The sequence below is a fragment of the Oncorhynchus tshawytscha genome, linkage group LG31 (assembly GCF_018296145.1).
Source record: "Oncorhynchus tshawytscha isolate Ot180627B linkage group LG31, Otsh_v2.0, whole genome shotgun sequence".
Taxonomy (NCBI): domain Eukaryota; kingdom Metazoa; phylum Chordata; class Actinopteri; order Salmoniformes; family Salmonidae; genus Oncorhynchus; species Oncorhynchus tshawytscha.
In genome coordinates this window covers 35029297-35054091 of record NC_056459.1, presented here as the reverse complement: position 1 = coordinate 35054091, position 24795 = coordinate 35029297, and positions in this window count along the sequence as shown.

Below are 24795 nucleotides of genomic sequence, written 5' to 3'. Positions count from 1 at the left end.
AGTGTTCTATATTGTTATAGTGTTCTATATTATTATAGTGTTCTATATAGTTATAGTGTTCTATAGTGTTATAGTGTTCTATATTGTTATAGTGTTATAGTGTTCTATATTATTATAGTGTTACAGTGTTCTATATAGTTATAGTGTTCTATATTGTTATAGTGTTCTATATTGTTATAGTGTTCTAGTGTTCTATATTGTTATATTATTCTAGTGTTCTATATTGTTATATTGTTCTATATTGTTATAGTGTTCTATATTGTTATAGTGTTCTATATTGTTATAGTGTTCTATATTGTTATAGTGTTCAATATTGTTATAGTGTTCTATATTGTTATAGTGTTCTATATTGTTATAGTGTTCTATATTGTTATAGTGTTCTATATTGTTACAGTGTTCTATATTGTTGTATTGTTCTATATTGTTGTAGTGTTCTATATTGTTATAGTGTTCTATATTGTTATAGTGTTCTATATTGTTATAGTGTTCTATATTGTTACAGTGTTCTATATTGTTATAGTGTTCCATATAGTTACAGTGTTCTATATTGTTGTAGTGTTCTATATTGTTATAGTGTTCCATATAGTTACAGTGTTCTATATTGTTGTAGTGTTCTATAGTGTTATAGTGTTCTATATTGTTATAGTGTTCTATATTGTTATAGTGTTCTATATTGTTATAGTGTTATAGTGTTCTATATTATTATAGTGTTACAGTGTTCTATATAGTTAGTGTTCTATATTGTTATAGTGTTCTATATTGTTATAGTGTTCTAGTGTTCTATATTGTTATATTATTCTAGTGTTCTATATTGTTATAGTGTTCTATATTGTTATAGTGTTCTATATTGTTATAGTGTTCTATATTGTTATAGTGTTCAATATTGTTATAGTGTTCTATATTGTTATAGTGTTCTATATTGTTATAGTGTTCTATATTGTTATAGTGTTCTATATTGTTACAGTGTTCTATATTGTTGTATTGTTCTATATTGTTGTAGTGTTCTATATTGTTATAGTGTTCTATATTGTTATAGTGTTCTATATTGTTATAGTGTTCTATATTGTTACAGTGTTCTATATTGTTATAGTGTTCTATATTGTTATAGTGTTCTATATTGTTATAGTGTTCTATATTGTTATAGTGTTCTATATTGTTATAGTGTTCTATATTGTTATAGTGTTCTATATTGTTATAGTGTTCTATATTGTTATAGTGTTCTATATTGTTATAGTGTTATAGTGTTCTATATTGTTATAGTGTTCTATATTGTTATAGTGTTCTATATTGTTATAGTGTTCTATATTGTTATAGTGTTCAATATTGTTATAGTGTTCTATGGAGTTATAGTGTTCTATATTGTTGTAGTGTTCTATATTGTTATAGTGTTCTATATAGTTATATTGTTATAGTGTTCTATATTGTTTTAGTGTTCTATATTGTTATAGTGTTCTATATTGTTATAGTGTTCTATATTGTTATAGTGTTCTGTATTGTTATAGTGTTCTATATTGTTATAGTGTTCTATATTGTTATAGTGTTCTATATTATTCTAGTGTTCTATATTGTTATAGTGTTCTATATTGGTATAGTGTTCTATATTGTTATAGTGTTCTATATTGTTATAGTGTTCAATATTGTTATAGTGTTCTATATTGTTATAGTGTTCTATATTGTTATAGTGTTCTATATTGTTATAGTGTTCTATATTGTTACAGTGTTCTATATTGTTGTATTGTTCTATATTGTTGTAGTGTTCTATATTGTTATAGTGTTCTATATTGTTATAGTGTTCTATATTGTTACAGTGTTCTATATTGTTATAGTGTTCTATATTGTTATAGTGTTCTATATTGTTATAGTGTTCTATATTGTTATAGTGTTCTATATTGTTATAGTGTTCTGTATTGTTATAGTGTTCTATATTGTTATAGTGTTCTATATTGTTATAGTGTTCTATATTGTTATAGTGTTCTATATTGTTATAGTGTTCTATATTGTTATAGTGTTCTATATTGTTATAGTGTTCTATATTGTTATAGTGTTCTATATTGTTATAGTGTTCTATATTGTTATAGTGTTCAATATTGTTATAGTGTTCTATGGAGTTATAGTGTTCTATATTGTTGTAGTGTTCTATATTGTTATAGTGTTCTATATAGTTATATTGTTATAGTGTTCTATATTGTTATAGTGTTCTATATTGTTATAGTGTTCTATATTGTTATAGTGTTCTATATTGTTATAGTGTTCTATATTGTTATAGTGTTCTATATTGTTATAGTGTTCTATATTGTTATAGTGTTCTATATTGTTATAGTGTTCTATATTGTTATAGTGTTCTATATTGTTATAGTGTTCTATATTGTTATAGTGTTCTATATTGTTATAGTGTTCTATATTGTTATAGTGTTCTATATTGTTATAGTGTTCTATATTGTTATAGTGTTCTATATTGTTATAGTGTTCTGTATTGTTATAGTGTTCTATATTGTTGTAGTGTTCTATATTGTTATAGTGTTCTATATAGTTATATTGTTATAGTGTTCTATATTGTTTTAATGTTCTTAATTAACTATGAAGTTGGTAATTGTCTTAGCTTAATATTTTGAAAATAAACACATAAAAAGATTCTAGGGATGAGGATCTTCAATATTTATCTGTTGTTCCTCTTAAAACCTCTTGAGCTTACTTGAGACGCAGACGTCTCACCTAGAGCTCTAGAAATGCACATGCGTTGACGCTATATGCTAATGGTATTAGTTAAAACGCAAACGTTCATTAAAATACACATGTTTGGTATTAAAATAAAGCTACAGTCATTGTGAATCTAGCCACCGTTTCAGATTTTTAAAATGCTTTTCGGCGAAAGCATGAGAAGCTATTATCTGATAGCATGCAACACCCCAAAAGACCCGTAGGGCATGTAAACAAAAGAATTAGCATAGTCGGCGCTACACAAACCGCACAATAAAATATAAAACATTAATTACCTTTGACCATCTTCTTTCTTTGCACACCTTGATGTCCCATAATCAATACTGGGTCTTTTTGGATTAAATCGGTCCATATATAGCCTAGATATCGATCTATGAAGACTGTGTGGAAAACGGAAAAAAAGAGCGTTTCATAACGTAACGTCATTTTTAAAAGTTAAAAATTCGACGATAAACTTTTACAAAACACTTGAAATACCTTTCTAATGCAACTTTAGGTATAACTACACGTTAATAAGCTATAAAAATCATCAGGAGGCGATGTAAATTCGATAGCCTGCCGTGTGGAAAAATGTCCGGAGAAAAGGCAGACAATGCCTCGGGTCGGTGGTCGGAGAGAATCGGTTCCCTTTGGGCGGATCTACCAAGAATCAATTCAGATTCAAATGAGGAGACTCTATATATCCTGTGGTAGCTGTAGGTACTGCAAGCTTGGCCAAATATATTAGTGTTCACCTTTAACAATTCATGGGAGTGGCGCATGGATACTTTTTCCATCTCCAGTGATCAGATTTTCCTGCGCTTTTCGATGAAACAGACGTTCTGTTATAGTCACAGCCGTGATTTAAACAGTTTTGGAAACGTCTGAGTGTTTTCTATCCACACATACTAATCATATGCATATACTATATTCCTGGCCTGAGTAGCAGGACGCCAAAATGTTGCGCGATTTTTAACAGAATTTCAGAAAAAGTAGGGGGAAGCTTAAGAAGTTAAGTGGATTTAACGATACACTGAGTGTACAAACATTATGAACACCTGCTCTTTCCAAGACATAAACTGACCAGGTAAATACAGGTGAAAGCTATCCCAGCTAGCACCGTGGATCTGGGCCGATTCTAAGAATCACACTCGGCCGACGTCATGTGGTCCGAGTCTGGGCCGCCTTCGGCAGTATTACTTATGGCTAGGAAGCGGGGATTAAGCTTGGGCCAATTCCGATGTGAGTTATCTGGCCCAAATGTACTACTTGGGGCTCGGGCGGATTGGGGCTACTCTCTGGCAGATGATTACAGGGGCTGCTTTATGTAATTAACATTTCATTACTTCTTTTTTCCATATTTTCCTCATTCTTTCTGTCATCAAAAAATACAATTAACATTTAAATTAAATTCTTTAAGAGTCATGTGTCGTATTTTAGTGTTTTGATACTTTGTGCAAGGCATTTGATAAGCATTAAAAACTGTGGATGGACCCTCCCAAGTGCCGCAGGGGTCTAAGACACTGCATCGCAGTGCAAACTGCGTTTCTACAGATGCTGGTCCGAGACCCGTGCTGGCCGCGACCCGGGAGACCCATGAGGCGACCCACAATTGGCCCAGCGTCGTCCCAGTTAGGGGAGGGTTTGGCAGGCCGGGATGTCCTTGTCCCATCGCGCTGTAGCGACTCCTGTGGCGGGCTAGGCGCATGCAGACTGACACGGTCACCAGGTGTAAGGTGTTTCCTCCGACACAAAATGTTTTTTTCTTTGGTTGTGGATGGGTATAATTTGTATGTATAATATTCATATATAAAATTACTAAATTGGGTAATTTTCTATACATTAATTTAAAATAGCATCTGGCCTCTTCGGTGGGGATACTGGCAAGATGTCGGCAAAGTCGGCTGAATTCCGGTAGACGGAAATGGCCCAATGGACTGATTCTGGGCAGTCATTCGTTTTTGATTCATTTTTTATTCATTTTTGATTCCGGGCCGATTCCGACACCCAATTCCATGTCGATTCAATCAGTTCCGGTCCCCCAGAAGAGGGACGCTTCTGGTCCGATTCCTTGTTGCTAGCTGGGATGATTCCGTATTGGTGTTACCTGTTAAATGAAGGCATCCCTGTCTTGTGCCCCTTTCTAAAGCAATTCCATCATCAGATAATGTTTTATTTTTGTATATATTTTTGCGTTGAGACATTTATATAATATTTTTATAACATTTATTATTTCAAGCTGAAAATTTAAAAGCTTCCAAAATGTTGAATGAAAAAAAGGCCATCAAAAAGAGTCAAAAGCCTTTTTTGGTATCAACATGTCACGCCCTGATCTGTTTCACCTGTCCTTGTGCTTGTCTCCACCCCCACTCTAGGTGGCACCCATCTTCCCCACTTATCCCCTGGGTATTTATACCTGTGTTCTCTGTCTGTCTGTGCCAGTTCGTCTTGTTTATCAAGTCAACCAGCTTTTTATCTCAGCTCCTGCTTTTCCCTAGTCTCTCTTTTTCTCACCCTCCTGGTTTTGACCTTTGCCCGCCCTGACAATGAGCTTGTCTGCCGTCCTGTGCCTTTGCCACTATCGACCCCTGCGTGCCTTGACCTGTCGTTTGCCTACCCCTGTTGCTGTAATAAACATTGTTTCTTCAACACAGTCTGTATTTGGGTCTTAGGTGAAAAGTGAGAGTACGAACTGGCCAATGACTGACCCAGCAGACTTGGACCAGCTCCGCAATGACATCTCCTCCCAACGAGCCACCATTGGTAGACACGAGGAATTGCTTTGTGGTCTGATGGAAGGGTTCCAGGATGTGGCCGAACGTCACAACCTAGCATTGGGCACATTGCGGGAGCAATTTCGTAGGCAGCCTACCACGATGGGAACCTCCCAGCCCCTCAGCAACCTGACTGGTAGCAGCCGGAGCGCCTCGATAGAGATTCCAGAACCTGTCGGGCCTTTCCCTCCCAGTGCTTCCTCGCTTTCGAGCTGCAGCCTTCTTCTTTGTTCCCCTCAGACCACTCGAGGATAGCGTAATATAATACGCTGATGTCTGGGAGGGCACTCGCCTGGGCCACGGTGTTGTGGGAGCAACAATCCACTGTCTGTCTCAGTCTGGAGGTTTTCGAGGCTCGGTGTCTGGGAGAGAGACTGCCCGGAAGTTACTTCAGCTTCAGCAGGACTTCATCAGTGTGATAGACTATGCCACAGGTGTCAAACTCATTCCACGGAGGGCCGAGTGGCTGCGGGTTTTCACTCCTCCCTTGTACTTGATTGATGAATAAAGGTCACTAATTAGTAAGGAACTCCCCACACCTGGTTGTTTGGGGCTTAATTGAAAGGGAAAACCAAAAACATGCAGACACTAGGCCCTCCATGGAATGAGTTTGACACCCCTGGACTATGCAGTGGTTTTCAGCACGCTAGCAGCAGAGGGTGGCTGGAACCCGAAAGCACTGTTCGACATGTTCCTGCACGGATTATTGGAGGAAGTAAAGGATGAGCTTGCAGCCCAGAAACTACAGACGGATCTTGACTCACTCATCACTTTGACCATCCGGATTGATGGATGGCTAAGGGAACATAGGAGGGAGAAGAGGTCTGATTGTGTCCCAATCGCTCACTCAAGGATCTCACCTTGCATCTGATGAACTCCGGAAGTCCTATGCCCCCGAGAGGATCCGAGCTTACCCGAGTTCCTTAAGAGCCTCCTAAGTCTGCCGATTTACCTCTTCCCGAGCCGATGCAGCTCGGCAGGGCTAGGTTGTCTTCAGCCGAATGCGTGATAGTGCCGGTCATTATGTGTCTACCTGTCACTTCAACACACCTAGATCAGTGGTAGGAATGAGTACTCTGGTGGGTCTTAAGGATAATGTTGCTTCTCACCCTACTCGCCCCCTCTACATGCCACCTTGCTGTGGGGGGACCAGTCCAAGTCTCTCCAGATACTCATCGAATTGGGGGCCGATATGAGTCTTATGGAGTACCCTGGCGTCCGAGGTATCCCCACTCATCCCCTCTCCATTTCCATGAATGTTAGCGCGCTGGACGGGTGCTCTATAGGCCGGGCCACCACCCCCATCAACCTACGAGTGTCGGGGAACCACAGCAAGACGATCCAATTCCTGCTAATTGAGTCTCCACAGGTCCCTGTGGTATTGGGATTCTCTTGGCTCCAGCGACACAATCCCTCGATTGACGGGTCCACTGGTGCCATCGTGGGCTGGAGCCCGTTCTGCTCATTGAGACAATAGCCATTATTGGTAAATCTATATCTTGTTTTTTAGCGTATTTTGTGTTACGCTAAAATATGTTCTTGTATTTGTTTGTGTCTATTTTTAATAAACCCTGGGAAGATTTTTGCCTTTCTGTTTCACGGCAACTGGTTTGATACATTCACCTCTGAAGGTAAATAATGTACTTCTATTCAGTAATCTTACTCTGATTTGTCATCCTGAGGGTCCCAGAGATAAAATGTTGCATCGTTTTGTTCGATAAAATCGATTTTTATGTCCAAATGAAGGAACTGGGGTTTACAGTTATACCCCACTGCTGTCTCTGGCTCCACACACACCCGGTCATCTAGATGTGTGGAAGTTAGTGTATAAACTAATGATCCATCATGTATGACATTCCTGGGAGTGTCTAAACTAATTTTAAAAAATACCATAGAATTGTTGTATGTTCTCTATAGTTATGTACTGAAATGTATCAATTGACCAATTCAGCACATTTGGGCAAAGTCCTGGCAGAGTTCATGCTAAATATTGTGCAGTAAAATAATTCTTCACTGGATCAGTCTGAAACTTTGCACACACACAAATCTAAATTACACCTAGAATCCTATCTGAAAGTATGGCCTTTCTCTTGCATTTCAAAGATGATGAAAATAAAAAGTGTTTTGTTTATATTATGTTTTACCAGATCTAATGTGTTATATTCTCCTACATTCATTTCACATTTCCACAAACTACAAAGTGTTCCCTGTCAAATGGTACCAAGAATATGAACATCCTTTCTTCAGATCCCAAGCTACAGACAATTAGATTTGGGAATGTCATTTTAGGCCGAAAATGTAAAGAAAAGGGTACAATCTTTAAGCTACCAGTGTCACGCCCTGGTCTAAGTATTTTGTGTTTTTCTTCATGTATTGGGTCAGGCCAGGGTGTGGCATGGGGTTTTTGTATTGTGGTGTGTTTTGTCTTGGGGTTCTGGTGTGTTTGTGTTGGGATTGTAGCTAGTGGGGTTATCTAGCAAAGTCTATGGCTGTCTGGAGTGGTTCTCAATCAGAGGCAGGTGTTTATCGTTGTCTCTGATTGGGAACCATATTTAGGCAGCCATATTCTTTGAGTTTGTCGTGGGTGATTGTCCTTAGTGTATTTGGTCCTGTCTCTGTGTTAGTTTACGCAAGTATAGGCTGTTTCGGTTTTCGTTACGTTATTTGTTTTATAGTGTTTGTATTTAGATTCGTGTTACGTTTGTTGAATAAACATGGATCGCAATCTACACGCTGCATTTTGGTCCGACTCTCCTTCACACCTAGAAAACCGTTACAACCAGTGTCTAGTATAAAAAAAATGGTGTTTCTTATTTGTCTACTGATAATTGCTTCAGGGTTGTTGAGTCTAAGAACTCTGTAGGATCAGTCCAACTGTTTCATTCTGATTAATAATCGCATTGTTATTTCATTCTGATAAGTACATTTGCATCTATCTTTAAAATGATATGTAGTTTTGTGTGTATTTGTTTTCTGAGTGCCACACGATATTTACCAGGTTTATTTGCCATTAAGTAGTAGGTTTTGTTTGAGTAGGTGTTGGCTCTCTACAAAAGTACATTATCATATTCCTGCTTAAGTTCAGAAATGGTATTTTCTTCTTTACCTTTATGGGCTTTTCTAAGAGATATATATTTTTATATTAAAGAAAAATATTTAACTAACTCAGATTTAACTAACTCAGATTTAACTTTTGCCGAGTAGAAACTATTCCCATCATATCCAGTAAAATTTTTTTTTTTTTTTTTTATAAAAAAAATGCAGTCAATTCTTGAATAGCTTTTCTTACTTCGAGAAGAAAAGGAATAGTCTTGTGTAGTTGGAAGTGTGATCTCCTGACTATTCTAATACCGGCTACTAAGCTTAAGTGTCTCTAGAATGTTCTGTTTTAATTAGGGTTGGATTGAAATCTGAAGCACAACACACTTCATGGATAACTTTCTCAGCCTTGTTATTTTTGACATCTGATTGGTTCTCTCTGTCTTCCTCAAGTGTATAGTGGGCTGGACATCATAACCAATAAGTTGATGGCTGAGGAGCGTGCTCTGTGCAGTCATGGCATGATCAGCTTAATGGATCCACTGGTCAGCAGCTTCAGGAACAAGGCCCTAGCTCTCATATTCTTTTAATATTTTACTTCCTGTAGTCACAGAATATACCAGAGGACAGGTTTGGTTGTAACACTGTGGTGGACTTCAGGAATAAGGCCCTATCTCTCATATCCTTTGTGATTCTACTTACTGTGTTTATGTGTGTGTGTCTTATACACACAGTAAGTCAACACTCACACACTCACACACTGAAACACTGATCGCCAGTGACACTCACTGGTCACGTTTTACATATTGTTTTACCACTTTATATACAGAACAGAAATATAAACATGTAAAGTTTCATTAACTGAAGTGAAAGATCCCGGAGATTTTCAAAAATAATTTTCAAAAATAAATCACTTAATTCAGATTTAACTTTTGCCGAGTATGTAACTATCATTCACCATCATATCCAGTAAAATGTTGAGTGTATTTCAAAAAAAAAAAATTCATCAATTCTTGAATAGCTTTTCTTACTTTGAGACACACAAAAAAGCTTATTTCTCTCAAATGTTGCGCATAAGTTTGTTTACATCCCTGTTAGTGAGCATTTCTCCATTGCCAAGATAATCCACCTGACAGTTGTGGCATATCAAGAAGCTGATTAAACAGCATTGTCTTCAACGGGGCTGTAGTGGATGTGGTGCCAGAACAACAACCTCTCCCTGTAGTGGATGTGGTCCCAGAACAACAACCTCTCCCTGTAGTGCTGTAGTGGAGCAGGTTGAGAGCTTAAAGTTCCTTGGTGTCCACATCACCAACAAACAAACATGGTCCAAGCACACCGAGACAGTCATGAAGAGGGCACGACAAAACATATTCCCCCTCAGGAGACTGAAAAGATTTGGCATGGCAACCTCTCGGCCTCCGACCGCAAGGCACTACAGAGGGTAGTGGATATGGAGCAGTACATTACTGGGGCCAATCTTCCTGCCATCCAGGATCAGGCGGTGTCAGAGGAAGGCCCTAAAAATTGTCAAAGACTCCAGCCATAGACTGTTCTCTCTCTCGCACGGCAAGCGGTACCAGAGCGCCAAGTCTAGGTCCAAGAGGCTTCTAAACAGCTTCAACCTATGAGGCGCAATCAGGTGATGGAGGCTTGTACACAATCGCCCAACCTTAACACACACACACACACACTCTCTCTCTCTGTGTGGTTACAGTAGGCTAACATATGTCAATGGTTTTAGGAACAGCAGTAACATCAGGCAGGATTTAGGCTACCAACTGTCTAGCCAGTTGTAGCTCAATCTTGGGTGCAATGATGCAATGATGACTGTGTGGAGGCGCATTGATTTAATGTTACGTTGACTTAACGTTGGCCTACATGATACGCTAGTAAAGTAATAAAATATATAGCTGTCGGCCACAACAAGCCGTTCTTTGTTAAAATATCGAAAAAAGTTGGAAATTTTTTCGCCTCCGTCTGTAATTTTCTTCCTGCATGTTTTGCAAGTTGCAATCCATTTTTTTGTTGATACAGCGTCGTCTTTATATCTGAAAATAATAATTTGGGGTATCATCTTTCCAAAGGCTCCATCTGAATTCACCCGCCGATGTTCCTCTGCACTGACACGCACAACTTCTTCTCAGCACAATTTGATTGGCTGCTGTCCGATTCAACCTGTAATCTGTTAAATGAAGAGTTGATGCGCTGCACACTTTTTTAATAGCATCATTTTAATATTTGGGCTTGGGGAGGGTATCAGGTCAGGTCGAGTCAAAAGGCTCAAGTCCAAGTCAAGTCACGAGTCATTGGTGTTAAAGTCAAAGTCGAGTTGCAAGTCATCATATTTGTGACTCGAGTCTGACTCGAGTCCAGGTCATGTGACTCTAGTCCACACCTCTGGAATGAACATGACAAGATTCAACAACAGACATAAACGGAACAAGTTCCATAGACATGTGACTAACAGAAATGGAATAATGTGTCCCTGAACAAAGGGGGGTCAAAATCAAAGTAACAGTCAGTATCTGGTGTGGCCACCAGCTGCATTAAGTACTGCAGTGCATCTCCTCCTCATGGACTGCACCAGATTTGCAAGTTCATGCTATGTGATGTTACCCCACTCTTCCACCAAGGCGCCTGCAAGTTCCCATACATTTCTGGGGGGGAATGGCCCTAGCCCTGACCCTCCAATCCAACAGGTCCCAGATGTGCTCAATGGGCTTGAGATCCTGGATCTTCACTGGCCATGGCAGAACACTGACATTCCTGTCTTGCAGGAAATCACACATACAGAATGAGCAGTATGGCTGGTGGCATTGTCATGCTGGAGGGTCATGTCAGGATGAGCCTGCAGGAAGGGTGCCACATGAGGGAAGAGGATGTCTTCCCTGTAACGCACAGCGTTGAGATTTCCTGCAATGACAACAAGCTCAGCCCGATGATGCTATGACACACCGCCCCAAACCATGACGGACCCTCCACCTCCAAATCGATCCCGCTCCAGAGTACAGGTCTCGGGGTAACGCTCATTCCTTCGACGATAAATGCGAATGCGACCATCACCCCTGGTGAGACAAAACAGTAACTCGTCAGTGAAGAGCACTTTTTGCCATCCCTGTCTGGTCCAGCGACGGTGGGTTTGTGCCCATAGGTGACATTGTTGCCAGTAATGTCAGGTGAGGACCTGCCTTACAATAGGCCTACAAGCCCTCAGTCCAGCCTCTCTCAGCCTATTGCGGATAGTCTGAACATTGATGGAGGGATTGTGCATTCCTGGTGTAACTCAGGCAGCCATTCTGTACCTGTCTCGCAGGTGTGATGTTCGGATGTACAGATCCTGCGCAGGTGTTGTTAAACGTGGTCTGCCACTGCGAGGACGATCACCTGTCCGTCCTATCTCCCTGTAGCGCTGTCTTAGTCGTCTCACAGTACAGACATTGCAATTTATTGCCCTGGCCACATCTGCAGTCCTCATGCCTCCTTGCAGCATGCCTAAGGCACGTTCATGCAGATGAGCAGGGTCCCTGAGCATCTTTCTTTTAGTGTTTTTCAGGGTCAGTAGAAAGGCCTCTTTAGTGTCCTAAGTTTTCATAACTGTGACCTTAATTGCCTACCGTCTGTAAGCTGATAGTATCTAAACGACTGTTCCACAGGTGCATGTTCATTAATTGTTTATGGTTCATTGAACAAGCATGGGAACGAGTGTCTATACCCTTTACAATGAAGGTCTGTGAAGTTAATTAGATTTTTATGAATTGTCTTTGAAAGACAGGGTCCTTAAAAAGGGACGTTTATTTTCTGAGTATGTATATATATATATATATATATATAGTACCAGTCAAAAGTTTTCATTCAAGGGATCTTCTTTATTTTCTACATTGTAGAATAATAATAAATATTAAGTCTTCATGAGAGCCAGTTTCATCATAGTGCTCGATCATTTTGTGACTGGAGAAACTTATTGGAGAAAAGTTATTGAAATGTTCCGTATTGACTGACCTTCATGTCTTAAAGTAAATATGGTCTGTCATTTCTCTTAGTTTTTTTGAGCTGTTTTTGCCATAATATTCTCTTTGCACATTCTTCTTGCTATATTGTATTTACTTCGCCACCATGGCCTTTTTTGCCTTTACCTCCCTTATCTCACCTCATTTGCTCACATCGTATATGGACTTGTTTCTACTGTATGTTTGTTTATCTCATGTGTAACTCTGTGTTGTTGTACATGTTGAACTGCTTTGCTTTATCTTGGACAGGTCGCAATTGTAAATGAGAACTTGTTCTCAACTTGCCTACCTGGTTAAATAAAGGTGAAATAAATCAAATAAAAAATATGGACTTGGTATTTTACCAAATAGGGCTGTACTACTGTATACCAACCCTACCTTGTCACAACATAACTGATTGGCTCAAACGCATTAATTAAGAATGAAGAAATTACACAAATTAACTTAACAAGGCACACCTGTTAATTGAAATGCATTCCAGGTTACTACCTCATGAAGCTGGTTGAGTGCCAAGAAAAAGAAGTCATCAAGACAGAGGGTGGCTTCTTTGAAGAATCTCAGATATTGATATATTTTGATTTGTTTAACACTCTTTTGGTTACTACATGATCCCATGTGTTATTTCATAGCTTTGATGAACAATGTAAAAAATAGTAAAACAAAGATAAACCTTTGGATGAGTCCAAACGTTTGACTGACGTTGTATAAATATTACTGCTCTGTCAGAGCTAGAAATATAGGTATTAGATATTACTGCTCTGTCAGAGCTAGAAATATAGGTATTAGATATTACTGCTCTGTCAGAGCTAGAAATATAGGTATTAGATATTACTGCTCTGTCAGAGCTAGAAATATAGGTATTAGATATTACTGCTCTGTCAGAGCTAGAAATATAGGTATTAGATATTACTGCTCTGTCAGAGCTAGAAATATAGGTATTAGATATTACTGCTCTGTCAGAGCTAGAAACATAGGTATTAGATATTACTGCTCTGTCAGAGCTAGAAACATAGGTATTAGATATTACTGCTCTGTCAGAGCTAGAAACATAGGTATTAGATATTACTGCTCTGTCAGAGCTAGAAATATAGGTATTAGATATTACTGCTCTGTCAGAGCTAGAAACATAGGTATTAGATATTACTGCTCTGTCAGAGCTAGAAACATAGGTATTAGATATTACTGCTCTGTCAGAGCTAGAAACATAGGTATTAGATATTACTGCTCTGTCAGAGCTAGAAATATAGGTATTAGATATTACTGCTCTGTCAGAGCTAGAAACATAGGTATTAGATATTACTGCTCTGTCAGAGCTAGAAACATAGGTATTAGATATTACTGCTCTGTCAGAGCTAGAAATATAGGTATTAGATATTACTGCTCTGTCAGAGCTAGAAACATAGGTATTAGATATTACTGCTCTGTCAGAGCTAGAAATATAGGTATTAGATATTACTGCTCTGTCAGAGCTAGAAACATAGGTATTAGATATTACTGCTCTGTCAGAGCTAGAAATATAGGTATTAGATATTACTGCTCTGTCAGAGCTAGAAACATAGGTATTAGATATTACTGCTCTGTTAGAGCTAGAAATATAGGTATTAGATATTACTGCTCTGTCAGAGCTAGAAACATAGGTATTAGATATTACTGCTCTGTCAGAGCTAGAAATATAGGTATTAGATATTACTGCTCTGTCAGAGCTAGAAATATAGGTATTAGATATTACTGCTCTGTCAGAGCTATAAACATAAGCATTTTGATGCACATACGATAACAACTGCCAAACTGTGTACGTGACCAATAAACTTTGATTTGACACACACACACACACACACACACACACACAAGTGTATGTTCAGCTGTAGTGAGTGAGACTGATCGATGCAGCCCTCGTGTGCCGGTGAAGAGAAATTGAGAGAGGGGAAGGGAGAGCGGAACACACGGTGGAAGGGAGGGGTGGGGAGAGAGAGAGACGGTGAGAGGGGGAGGGACGGATGGACAGGGAGACGAACGGACAGGACAGAGACAGGCAGACAGACACAGGGAGCAAGAGACAAGGATAGAGAGAGAGACAGGGAGAGAGACAAACAGACGCAGCGACTGAGAGAGAGAGACTCGGATAGACGGGGAGAGAGAGAGAGACAGAGATGAGGAGCGAGACAGATGGTGGGAGAGGGGGAGGGAAGGAGAGACAGATGGTGGCATGGAGACGGGGAGGGAGACAGATGGGGGAGAGACAATGGGAGAGGGGGAAGGAGAGAGAGAGAGAGGGGGAAGGAGAGAGAGAGAGAGAGGGGCATGGAGAAAGAAGGGAAGAGATTGAGAGGAAGTTGATGGCGGGAGAGAGGAAGTTGGAGGTGTTAGAACAATGGAATGGAGGAGGGAGGAAATGAGGGGGCCACATGTTACAGGAGTATACATCATGTGTCTGACTGTGTTGACATGTAAATCCCATGCAGATGTGCTACTTACTTTATTATTTTTAACACGCACAGAAATAAACCACATCCATGTTCTCCTTTTGGTAGGCATTTTCATTATGAAACATGCAATGAAACTACACGGAGAGAAAAATACACTGATAATTCAGCACCACGGACAGAACTCTTGTTAACGAGTATTATCAAAAAAACACAAGAGAGAGAGAGCTCAATATTACACCTAATCTACTCAATCAATGTGAGGAGTGAAGTCAGGCATAGTTTCTGACGACGCTATGGGCAGGGTTTTTGAGAGGTGAGAGTCAGTAAGAGATGATCTGTGACTTGTTATATTTCATCACTGAAAAAATCTGTTCAAAATACATAGGTGTTTTTTTTTAACCTTTATTTAACCAGGCATGTCAGTTAAGAACAAATTATTATTTTCAATTACGGCCTAGGAACAGTGGGATAACTGGTCTAGGAACAGTGGGATAACTGGCCTAGGAACAGTGGGTTAACTGGCCTAGGAACAGTGGGATAACTGGTCTAGGGACAGTGGGATAACTGGCCTAGGAACAGTGGGATAACTGGCCTAGGAACAGTGGGATAACTGGCCTAGGGACAGTGGGTTAACTGGTCTAGGAACAGTGGGATAACTGGCCTAGGAACAGTGGGATAACTGGCCTAGGAACAGTGGGATAACTGGCCTAGGAACAGTGGGATAACTGGCCTAGGGACAGTGGGATAACTGGCCTAGGAACAGTGGGATAACTGGCCTAGGACAGTGGGTTAACTGGCCTAGGACAGTGGGTTAACTGGTCTAGGAACAGTGGGTTAACTGGCCTAGGAACAGTGGGATAACTGGCCTAGGAACAGTGGTTTAACTGGTCTAGGAACAGTGGGATAACTGGCCTAGGAACAGTGGGATAACTGGCCTAGGAACAGTGGGATAACTGGCCTAGGGACAGTGGGATAACTGGCCTAGGGACAGTGGGATAACTGGCCTAGGAACAGTGGGATAACTGGCCTACTGGGGACAGTGGGTTAACTGGCCTAGTGGGGAGGAACAGTGGGTTAACTGTTCTAGGGACAGTGGGTTAACTGGCCTAGGAACAGTGGGATAACTGGCCTAGGAACAGTGGTTTAACTGGTCTAGGAACAGTGGGGGTAACTGGCCTAGGAACAGTGGGATAACTGGCCTAGGAACAGTGGGATAACTGGTCTAGGAACAGTGGGATAACTGGTCTAGGAACAGTGGGTTAACTGGTCTAGGAACAGTGGGTTAACTGGCCTAGGAACAGTGGGATAACTGGCCTAGGAACAGTGGGATAACTGGTCTAGGAACAGTGGGATAACTGGCCTAGGAACAGTGGGTTTAACTGGTCTAGGAACAGTGGGTTAACTGGTCTAGGAACAGTGGGTTAACTGGTCTAGGAACAGTGGGTTAACTGGTCTAGGAACAGTGGGTTAACTGGCCTAGGAACAGTGGGATAACTGGCCTAGGAACAGTGGGTTAACTGGTCTAGGAACAGTGGGATAACTGGCCTAGGAACAGTGGGTTTAACTGGTCTAGGAACAGTGGGTTAACTGGTCTAGGAACAGTGGGTTAACTGGTCAAGGAGCAGTGGGGTAACTGGCCTAGGAACAGTGGGATAACTGGCCTAGGAACAGTGGGATAACTGGCCTAGGAACAGTGGGATAACTGGTCTAGGAACAGTGGGTTAACTGGTCTAGGAACAGTGGGTTAACTGGCCTAGGAACAGTGGGATAACTGGCCTAGGAACAGTGGGTTAACTGGTCTAGGAACAGTGGGATAACTGGCCTAGGAACAGTGGGTTTAACTGGTCTAGGAACAGTGGGTTAACTGGTCTAGGAACAGTGGGTTAACTGGTCTAGGATCAGTGGGTTAACTGGTCTAGGAACAGTGGGATAGGAACAGTGGGATAACTGGTCTAGGAACAGTGGGTTAACTGGCCTAGGAACAGTGGGATAACTGGCCTAGGAACAGTGGGTTTAACTGGTCTAGGAACAGTGGGGTAACTGGCCTAGGAACAGTGGGATAACTGGCCTAGGAACAGTGGGATAACTGGTCTAGGAACAGTGGGTTAACTGGTCTAGGAACAGTGGGTTAACTGGTCTAGGAACAGTGGGTTAACTGGCCTAGGAACAGTGGGATAACTGGCCTAGGAACAGTGGGTTAACTGGTCTAGGAACAGTGGGTTAACTGGCCTAGGAACAGTGGTTTAACTGGTCTAGGAACAGTGGGTTAACTGGTCTAGGAACAGTGGGTTAACTGGTCTAGGATCAGTGGGTTAACTGGTCTAGGAACAGTGGGATAACTGGCCTAGGAACAGTGGGTTAACTGGTCTAGGAACAGTGGGATAACTGGTCTAGGAACAGTGGGATAACTGGCCTAGGAACAGTGGGATAACTGGCCTAGGAACAGTGGGATAACTGGCCTAGGAACAGTGGGTTAACTGGTCTAGGAACAGTGGGATAACTGGTCTAGGAACAGTGGGTTAACTGGCCTAGGAACAGTGGGATAACTGGCCTAGGAACAGTGGGATAACTGGCCTAGGAACAGTGGGATAACTGGCCTAGGAACAGTGGGTTAACTGGCCTAGGAACAGTGGGATAACTGGCCTAGGAACAGTGGGATAACTGGCCTAGGAACAGTGGGATAACTGGCCTAGGAACAGTGGGTTAACTGGTCTAGGGACAGTGGGTTAACTGGCCTAGGGACAGTGGGTTAACTGGCCTAGGAACAGTGGGATAACTGGCCTAGGAACAGTGGGATAACTGGCCTAGGAACAGTGGTTTAACTGGTCTAGGAACAGTGGGGATAACTGGCCTAGGAACAGTGGGATAACTGGTCTAGGAACAGTGGGATAACTGGTCTAGGAACAGTGGGTTAACTGGTCTAGGAACAGTGGGTTAACTGGTCTAGGAACAGTGGGTTAACTGACCTAGGGACAGTGGGTTAACTGGCCTAGGGACAGTGGGTTAACTGGCCTAGGGACAGTGGGTTAACTGGTCTAGGGACAGTGGGTTAACTGGCCTAGGGACAGTGGGTTAACTGGCCTAGGGACAGTGGGTTAACTGGCCTAGGGACAGTGGGTTAACTGGCCTAGGGACAGTGGGTTAACTGGTCTAGGGACAGTGGGTTAACTGGTCTAGGGACAGTGGGTTAACTGACCTAGGGACAGTGGGTTAACTGACCTAGGGACAGTGGGTTAACTGGCCTAGGGACAGTGGGTTAACTGGCCTAGGAACAGTGGGATAACTGGCCTAGGGACAGTGGGATAACGGCCTGTTCATGGGCAGAACAACAGATTTGAACGGCGTCAGGTCGGGAATTTGAACTTGCAACCTTCCGGTTACTAGTCCAACGCTCTAACCTCTAACCACCACCACCCCAGGTTGATCCAAACGGTAGTAGTCAGAGCATAATTCCTCATCTTTTGAAAGTTTTGTTCATCGAGGGATGCATAGAACCTTGTTGGTGACATTGTTTTGAATAGTTCTCCAATCACTGCATCAGACTGAAGATCGATAAGCTCAAGTTGCAGGTCAGTGGGAGCGTTATCCACATTGAAGGTGAAAGGAGAGGAAACCAACAGCATGTCATTTTCCAACAATTTGAAATCCTCAAAACGAAGAGAAAACTCACCGTTAAAAGTAAAAACTCACCGTTCACAATTCAAAGCAAGCAGCAGCGATGTATACATCTCCCTCTGGTCATCTGATAGGGAACAGACTAGTAGTGTCAGAAGGTCATCTGATAGGGAACAGACTAGTAGTGTCAGAAGGTCATCTGATAGGGAACAGACTAGTAGTGTCGGGAGGTCATCTGATAGGGAACAGACTAGTAGTGTCAGAAGGTCATCTGATAGGGTACAGACTAGTAGTGTCAGAAGGTCATCTGATAGGGAACAGACTAGTAGTGTCAGAAGGTCATCTGATAGGGTACAGACTAGTAGTGTCAGAAGGTCATCTGATAGGGAACAGACTAGTAGTGTCAGGTCATCTGATAGGGAACAGACTAGTAGTGTCGGTAGGTCATCTGATAGGGTACAGACTAGTAGTGTCAGGTCATCTGATAGGGTACAGACTAGTAGTGTCAGAAGGTCATCTGATAGGGAACAGACTAGTAGTGTCAGAAGGTCATCTGATAGGGAACAGACTAGTAGTGTCAGGTCATCTGATAGGGTACAGACTAGTAGTGTCAGAAGGTCATCTGATAGGGAACAGACTAGTAGTGTCAGGTCATCTGATAGTGTACAGACTAGTAGTGTCAGAAGGTCATCTGATAGGGTACAGACTAGTAGTGTCAGAAGGTCATCTGATAGGGAACAGACTAGTAGTGTCAGAAGGTCATCTGATAGGGAACAGACTAGTAGTGTCAGAAGGTCATCTGATAGGGTACAGACTAGTAGTGTCAGGAGGTCATCTGATAGGGAACAGACTAGTAGTGTCAGAAGGTCATCTGATAGGGTACAGACTAGTAGTGTCAGAAGGTCATCTGATAGGGAACAGACTAGTAGTGTCAGAAGGTCATCTGATAGGGAACAGACTAGTAGTGTCAGAAGGTCATCTGATAGGGAACAGACTAGTGTCAGAAGGTCATCTGATAGGGAACAGACTAGTAGTGTCAGAAGGTCATCTCATAGTGAACAGACTAGTAGTGTCAGGTCATCTGATAGGGTACAGACTAGTAGTGTCAGAAGGTCATCTGATAGGGAACAGACTAGTAGTGTCAGAAGGTCATCTCATAGTGAACAGACTAGTAGTGTCAGAAGGTCATCTGATAGGGTACAGACTAGTAGTGTCAGAAGGTCATCTGATAGGGAACAGACTAGTAGTGTCAGAAGGTCATCTGATAGGGTACAGACTAGTAGTGTCAGAAGGTCATCTGATAGGGAACAGACTAGTAGTGTCAGGTCATCTGATAGGGAACAGACTAGTAGTGTCGGTAGGTCATCTGATAGGGTACAGACTAGTAGTGTCAGGTCATCTGATAGGGTACAGACTAGTAGTGTCAGAAGGTCATCTGATAGGGAACAGACTAGTAGTGTCAGAAGGTCATCTGATAGGGAACAGACTAGTAGTGTCAGAAGGTCATCTGATAGGGTACAGACTAGTAGTGTCAGAAGGTCATCTGATAGGGTACAGACTAGTAGTGTCAGGTCATCTGATAGGGTACAGACTAGTAGTGTCAGAAGGTCATCTGATAGGGAACAGACTAGTAGTGTCAGGTCATCTGATAGGGTACAGACTAGTAGTGTCAGAAGGTCATCTGATAGGGAACAGACTAGTAGTGTCAGAAGGTCATCTGATAGGGAACAGACTAGGAGTGTCAGAAGGTCATCTGATAGGGAACAGACTAGTAGTGTCAGAAGGTCGTCTGATAGGGAACAGACTAGTAGTGTCAGAAGGTCATCTGATAGGGAACAGACTAGTAGTGTCAGAGGGTGGGTGAGATTGTTGTCATCTGATAGGGAACAGACTAGTAGTGTCAGAAGGTCATCTGATAGGGAACAGACTAGTAGTGTCAGAAGGTCATCTGATAGGGAACAGACTAGTAGTGTCAGAAGGTCATCTGATAGGGTACAGACTAGTAGTGTCGGGAGGTCATCTGATAGGGAACAGACTAGTAGTGTCGGAAGGTGGGTGAGATTGTTGTCATCTGATAGGGAACAGACTAGTAGTGTCAGAAGGTCATCTGATAGGGAACAGACTAGTAGTGTCAGAAGGTCATCTGATAGGGAACAGACTAGTAGTGTCAGAAGGTCATCTGATAGGGAACAGACTAGTAGTGTCAGAAGGTCATCTGATAGGGAACAGACTAGTAGTGTCAGAAGGTCATCTGATAGGGAACAGAGTAGTGTCAGAAGGTCATCTGATAGGGAACAGACTAGTAGTGTCAGAAGGTCATCTGATAGGGTACAGACTAGTAGTGTCAGAAGGTCATCTGATAGGGAACAGACTAGTAGTGTCAGGTCATCTGATAGGGTACAGACTAGTAGTGTCAGGTCATCTGAAAGGGAACAGACTAGTAGTGTCGGGAGGTCATCTGATAGGGAACAGACTAGTAGTGTCAGAAGATCATCTGATAGGGTACAGACTAGTAGTGTCAGAAGGTCATCTGATAGGGAACAGACTAGTAGTGTCGGTAGGTCATCTGATAGGGAACAGACTAGTAGTGTCGGTAGGTCATCTGATAGGGTACAGACTAGTAGTGTCAGAAGGTCATCTGATAGGGTACAGACTAGTAGTGTCAGAAGGTCATCTGATAGGGAACAGACTAGTAGTGTCAGGTCATCTGATAGGGAACAGACTAGTAGTGTCAGGTCATCTGATAGGGAACAGACTAGTAGTGTCGGTAGGTCATCTGATAGGGTACAGACTAGTAGTGTCAGGTCATCTGATAGTGTACAGACTAGTAGTGTCAGAAGGTCATCTGATAGGGAACAGACTAGTAGTGTCAGGTCATCTGATAGGGAACAGACTAGGAGTGTCAGAAGGTCATCTGATAGGGAACAGACTAGTAGTGTCAGAAGGTCGTCTGATAGGGAACAGACTAGTAGTGTCAGAAGGTCATCTGATAGGGAACAGACTAGTAGTGTCAGAAGGTGGGTGACATTGTTGTCATCTGATAGGGAACAGACTAGTAGTGTCAGAAGGTCATCTGATAGGGAACAGACTAGTAGTGTCAGAAGGTCATCTGATAGGGAACAGACTAGTAGTGTCGGAAAGTGGGTGAGATTGTTGTCATCTGATAGGGAACAGACTAGTAGTGTCAGAAGGTCATCTGATAGGGAACAGACTAGTAGTGTCAGGAGGTCATCTGATAGGGAACAGACTAGTAGTGTCAGAAGGTCATCTGATAGGGAACAGACTAGTAGTGTCAGAAGGTCATCTGATAGGGAAAAGACTAGTAGTGTCAGAAGGTCATCTGATAGGGAACAGACTAGTAGTGTCAGAAGGTCATCTGATAGGGAACAGACTAGTAGTGTCAGAAGGTCATCTGATAGGGAACAGACTAGTAGTGTCAGAAGGTCATCTGATAGGGAACAGACTAGTAGTGTCAGAAGGTCATCTGATAGGGAACAGACTAGTAGTGTCAGAAGGTCATCTGATAGGGAACAGACTAGTAGTGTCAGAAGGTCATCTGATAGGGAACAGACTAGTAGTGTCAGGAGGTCATCTGATAGGGAACAGACTAGTAGTGTCAGAAGGTCATCTGATAGGGCACAGACTAGTAGTGTCAGAAGGTCATCTGATAGGGAACAGACTAGTAGTGTCAGAAGGTCATCTGATAGGGAACAGACTAGTAGTGTCAGAAGGTCATCTGATAGGGAACAGACTAGTAGTGTCATCTGATAGGGAACAGACTAGTAGTGTCATCTGATAGGGAACAGACGAGTAGTGTCAGAAGGTCATCTGATAGGGAACAGACTAGTAGTGTCAGAGGGTCATCTGATAGGGAACAGACTAGTAGTGTCAGAAGGTCATCTGATAGGGAACAGACTAGTAGTGTCAGAAGGTCATCTCATAGTGAACAGACTAGTAGTGTCAGGTCATCTGATAGGGAACAGACTAGTAGTGTCAGAAGGTCATCTGATAGGGAACAGACTAGTAGTGTCAGAAGGTCATCTGATAGGGAACAGACTAGTAGTGTCAGAAGGTCATCTGATAGGGAACAGACTAGTAGTGTCATCTGATAGGGAACAGATGAGTAGTGTCAGAAGGTCATCTGATAGGGAACAGACTAGTAGTGTCAGAGGGTCATCTGATAGGGAACAGACTAGTAGTGTCAGAAGGTCATCTGATAGGGAACAGACTAGTAGTGTCAGAAGGTCATCTCATAGTGAACAGACTAGTAGTGTCAGGTCATCTGATAGGGTACAGACTAGTAGTGTCAGAAGGTCATCTGATAGGGAACAGACTAGTAGTGTCAGGTCATCTGATAGGGTACAGACTAGTAGTGTCAGGTCATCTGATAGGGAACAGACTAGTAGTGTCAGAAGGTCATCTGATAGGGTACAGACTAGTAGTGTCAGAAGGTCATCTGATAGGGAACAGACTAGTAGTGTCAGGTCATCTGATAGGGTACAGACTAGTAGTGTCAGGTCATCTGATAGGGAACAGACTAGTAGTGTCAGGAGGTCATCTGATAGGGAACAGACTAGTAGTGTCAGAAGGTCATCTGATAGGGAACAGACTAGTAGTGTCAGAAGGTCATCTGATAGGGAACAGACTAGTAGTGTCAGAAGGTCATCTGATAGGGAACAGACTAGTGTCAGAAGGTCATCTGATAGGGAACAGACTAGTAGTGTCAGGTCATCTGATAGGGAACAGACTAGTAGTGTCAGTAGGTCATCTGATAGGGAACAGACTAGTAGTGTCAGAAGGTCATCTGATAGGGAACAGACTAGTAGTGTCAGGTCATCTGATAGGGAACAGACTAGTAGTGTCAGAAGGTCATCTGATAGGGAACAGACTAGTAGTGTCAGGTCATCTGATAGTGTACAGACTAGTAGTGTCAGAAGGTCATCTGATAGGGTACAGACTAGTAGTGTCAGAAGGTCATCTGATAGGGAACAGACTAGTAGTGTCAGGTCATCTGATAGGGAACAGACTAGTAGTGTCAGAAGGTCATCTGATAGGGAACAGACTAGTAGTGTCAGGTCATCTGATAGGGAACAGACTAGAGTGTCAGAAGGTCATCTGATAGGGAACAGACTAGTAGTGTCAGAAGGTCATCTGATAGGGAACAGACTAGTAGTGTCAGAAGGTCATCTGATAGGGAACAGACTAGTAGTGTCAGAGGGTGGGTGAGATTGTTGTCATCTGATAGGGAACAGACTAGTAGTGTCAGAAGGTCATCTGATAGGGAACAGACTAGTAGTGTCAGAAGGTCATCTGATAGGGAACAGACTAGTAGTGTCGGAAAGTGGGTGAGATTGTTGTCATCTGATAGGGAACAGACTAGTAGTGTCAGAAGGTCATCTGATAGGGAACAGACTAGTAGTGTCAGGAGGTCATCTGATAGGGAACAGACTAGTAGTGTCAGAAGGTCATCTGATAGGGAACAGACTAGTAGTGTCAGAAGGTCATCTGATAGGGAACAGACTAGTAGTGTCAGAAGGTCATCTGATAGGGTACAGACTAGTAGTGTCGGGAGGTCATCTGATAGGGAACAGACTAGTAGTGTCGGAAGGTGGGTGAGATTGTTGTCATCTGATAGGGAACAGACTAGTAGTGTCAGAAGGTCATCTGATAGGGAACAGACTAGTAGTGTCAGAAGGTCATCTGATAGGGAACAGACTAGTAGTGTCAGAAGGTCATCTGATAGGGAACAGACTAGTAGTGTCAGAAGGTCATCTGATAGGGAACAGACTAGTAGTGTCAGAAGGTCATCTGATAGGGAACAGACTAGTAGTGTCAGGTCATCTGATAGTGTACAGACTAGTAGTGTCAGAAGGTCATCTGATAGGGTACAGACTAGTAGTGTCAGAAGGTCATCTGATAGGGTACAGACTAGTAGTGTCAGAAGGTCATCTGATAGGGTACAGACTAGTAGTGTCAGGTCATCTGATAGGGTACAGACTAGTAGTGTCAGAAGGTCATCTGATAGGGAACAGACTAGTAGTGTCAGGTCATCTGATAGGGTACAGACTAGTAGTGTCAGAAGGTCATCTGATAGGGAACAGACTAGTAGTGTCAGAAGGTCATCTGATAGGGAACAGACTAGAGTGTCAGAAGGTCATCTGATAGGGAACAGACTAGTAGTGTCAGAAGGTCATCTGATAGGGAACAGACTCGTAGTGTCAGAAGGTCATCTGA